This window comes from Rattus rattus, chromosome 8, assembly GCF_011064425.1.
Source record: "Rattus rattus isolate New Zealand chromosome 8, Rrattus_CSIRO_v1, whole genome shotgun sequence".
Lineage (NCBI taxonomy): Eukaryota > Metazoa > Chordata > Mammalia > Rodentia > Muridae > Rattus > Rattus rattus.
The window spans coordinates 97,423,655-97,427,565 of record NC_046161.1 but is presented as its reverse complement, the minus strand read 5'-3'; the positions used below and the strand labels follow the sequence as shown (position 1 = coordinate 97,427,565).

The window sequence follows — 3,911 nt, the reverse complement described above, 5'->3', positions numbered from 1 at the left end:
AGCCCAGGACTCCACCAACTCTGGCATTCTTTTACATACTCTTATGAAAAAATGTTAAACTGGTTTTGCAATTACTTGTGGTGATTTGCAAGAGATGCCTCCCATAGTTCAGGCATTTGAATACTTACTCTGTGGTTAGTGGCACTGCTTTGGGAGGCTTGGGAGGTGTGGCCTTGCTGGAGGGTGGGTGGAGCTTTGAGAGCTTAAAGACTTGCAGCATTTGGAGTTTGATTTCTCTGTTTCCTGCTTGCAGTTTGAGATGTGAGCTCTCAGCTGTTCCTGCCGTCATGCCTGCTGCTTGCTCCTGTGAGATTCCCCACTGTAATGGGCATGGATTCCTACCCCGCTCCAATGTAAATCCTTCCTTCTGTACATTTTCTTGACCGTGATATTTTATCACAGTAAGAAAAGGACTAACACACTTATTATCTTAGGTTTCCGCAAGATTCCCGTGTGCCCTCCTTCCTATGAAGAGCAAAAGTAAGACACTTTAGGAAAGCTTCAGCCTTTCTCATCTTGCAGGATGGCAGCCGAAAAAGCCAAGAAGCCAGGGCCTTGTGCTTGCTAGGCAAGCGCTCTACCACTGAGCTAAATCCCCAACCCCAAAGGAGAACTCTTGATCTGCTCTGTATCCCAGAAATGCCTTGTACAAAAAAAGGAAATACTCAGCCGCAAAATCCAAGGTCCTGTCTACTCTCACAAGCCAGTTGGTGGCAGCAAGGATGGTGGTACCCGGGTAGTTAAGCCTAGGTATTACCCTACTGAAGACCTGTCTCAAAGCTGCTGAGCTGTGGCAAAAAGGCCTTCAGTCAGCATGTGAGAAGGCTGCCTGTCAGCATCACTCCTGGGACTATCCTGATCATACTCACTGGGCACCATAGGAGCAAGAGAGCGGCCTTCCTGAAGCAGCTGGGCGGCAGCTTGCTACTTGTGACTGACCTCTTGCCCTCAACCGAGTTCATCTGTGCAGAACGCACCAGAAGTTTGTCATCACCACCTCTACAAAAGTTGATATCAGCAAGGTTAAAATCCCCAAACACCTAACAGATGTGTCCTTCTAGAAGAAGCAGCTGCATAAACCCAGGCGTCAGGGTAGTGAGATTGTCCCCCTGGAGGAGAAGGAGGAATATGAGATTACAGAGCCCTGCAAGGCTGATCAGAAAACTGTAGACTTGCAGATTTTGCTAAAGATGAAAGCTATTGCTCAGCTCCAGGGCTACCTGTGATCTTGGTTCTCTCTGACAAACGGAATGTACACTCACAAACTGACAGTCTAAATTGCTAACAACCTAATCAGACAGCTTTATATGTTAAAAAGCAAAGCAAAGCAAAACAAAACCCCTCCCCAGGAGGATATTTTGACTTTTGTCATAGTTACTAGAATTTACATTAAAGTAACAAAGTAACATTTCTTATATTTGTAAGTCTAGCCATTAGTCCTAAAGTAACATTTCTATAGAGTAACCAGTTAGGAAACAGATAGTTTGACTTGGAACCTGAATCAATCATAGCTGTTTATCAAATCAACATTGGGGCTGGAGTGCAGTTAACAGCAGTGCTATTCTAGAGGACCATGGTTTGATTCACACGGAGGCTCACAACCATCTGTAACTCCAGTCCCAGGGGATCTGATCTCATCTCTGCAGGTTGTAGGCATGGTAATGGTGTGCAGACATACATGCAGACAGAACACACATATATTGAAGCCACAGCTTAGAGAAAGCATTGGAGAAACCAGAGCTGTTAAACACACAGACCTGTGTTTTTCAAGGGAAGGAAATGACACCTTTTCAACCAGAAGACTGGAGTGGATGCTAAGATCTGGGAATCTTTTGCTGTTCTAGGGAGCCAGCTGTTCTCTTGAATTCCGCCCCCCCCCCCAAATCCTGAGCACTGTTTTTTTTTTTTTTTTTTCTTTTTTTCGAGCTGGGGACCGAACCCAGGGCCTTGCGCCACTGAGCTAAATCCCCAACCCCCTGAGCACTGTTAAGGCCCTAATCTTGAGCTTTATCTCTTAGTGAATAGAACCTTTCCTTATGAAAGAGGTCCCATGTACTCTGCACCCTACATCAGAATCTATCCTTGGGATTATAAAGCCCTTCTCCCTAGGTCTTTACCCCGAGCACTGTTTATCAGTCAATAGAACTCATTGTGAAGATTGGGGGTGTTTTGCTAGAGAGGTTTATTTTGCATGGGAGTCTCAATGTAGCCATCCCTGAAGCTTGGTTGTGATAGTTGTCACGTGGAGGCTTTACCCCCAGGGTTTTACTGTACTTAATGGTGCAAGGAAAATAAACCGTGATGTCAGACTCTGAAGTTTTGACCCAGCACCTGCTAAAGTGGTGCTGACCCACGGTACACTCTTCACCTCTCCAGGATTGTTTCCCTGCTAGCCATGACACTTGCAGGAACCCCAAACCCAAACACATAAAGTCAATAGAACTTAAAAACGAATAACAACATCAACATAGAAAAATCAACAGCTTTGCTGGACTTAGCGGTACACACTTTTAGTCTCGTTACTCAAGAAGCAGAGGCAGGAAGATCTCTGAGTTTGAGGCCAGCATTGTCTATAGAGTTCTAGGCCAGTTAGGGCTACATAGTAAGACTTTGTCTCTAAACCAAAGAAACAAACAAACTCATAGCATAGTACCTTTTCCATACACAAATTTTGTGGACAAAAAGACTGGGGAAAAACATCTCATTTGCAGTAGCTTCAAATACAATTAAAATACGTAGAATAAACCTAACTGAGACAGTGAAGAAAGTCTACAAGGAAAATCTTAAAATGCTCAAGGAAGAAACTGAAGACACTGGGAGACTGGGAGACCATGTTCATGACTTGGTAGGTTTAATGTTGCAAAAACAGGTCTAGGACCTAAAGTGAGCTATAGATTCATTGTAATATCCAGCAAAGTTACAATGACCTTCGCAGAATCAGAGAAGTTTTATATGGAAGCTCAAAAGACCCCAAACAACGGAGGTGATCCTAAACTAAAGAACAATATTGGAGCTGTTATAATAACCCATCTCACACGCTCCAGAGCAAAAGTGTGGCAAGCAGCATGGTGGGGCATGCAGCATGCTGGATAGTGTTTTGCCAACTTGACACAAGCTAGGGTCATTTGGAAAGGGGGAACCTTAACTGAGAAAAAGCTGCTACCACATTGGCACGTAGGGAAGCCCCGTGGGGATTTCCATGATTATTGATTGCTATGGGAGACCTGGCCCATTGTGTATGGTACCACCCCTGGGCCGGCACTCCCTGGACAGTATTAGAAAGCAGGCTGAGTAAACCATGAGGAGCAAGTCAGGAAGCTGCATTCCTCCATGGCTTCTGCCTCCGGGAAATAATTTCAGGAATTGAATAGGATGGCAGGATATTAAAAAGCTTCTGTCCTGCACGGGAAACCATCAGCACAGTGAACAACAAATCCGGGTGAGGATGTAAGAAAAGAGGACCTCTTACATTGCTGCTGGTGGGAGTGTGGATTGGAACAGCCACTGTGGAAATCAGTTTGCAGGTTCCTAGAAAGAAGGGCTTGGGGGAAGATGGTAAGAGCCAGGGGGTCTGGAAGTTGACCTAGAAATGTCAGAGAAACTATGCCCATGAACTCCTAACAACATGGCTGCCTAAACTTGAGCTGAACAGTTGAGACTTATAATAGGCATGCTGACACGAAACGGGCTTCAGCCCTAGCACTACAGACAACTAAGGAATGCGGAGAGCAGGAGAAATGTTCTTCCCCGGGGAAGAGCACACCAACTGGTTACTGAATACCAAATGGTCAACCCTGAAAATATTCATGCAAGTAACATTGTAGGCTTTAATGTTTTCTCTCCCCTAACTTTAATAATGGTTCTTGTTAGCATTTTGTCTAGGCTCTGTCCCACAGTTACCTGGCAACAGC

At 45.0% G+C, this 3,911-nt stretch overlaps 1 pseudogene; it reads left to right on the top strand.

Annotated features, from left to right (window-relative positions):
* The first annotated feature begins 620 nt into the window (after positions 1-620).
* On the top strand, positions 621-1,277 carry LOC116908257 (annotated as a pseudogene).
* Positions 1,278-3,911: the final 2,634 nt, after the last annotated feature.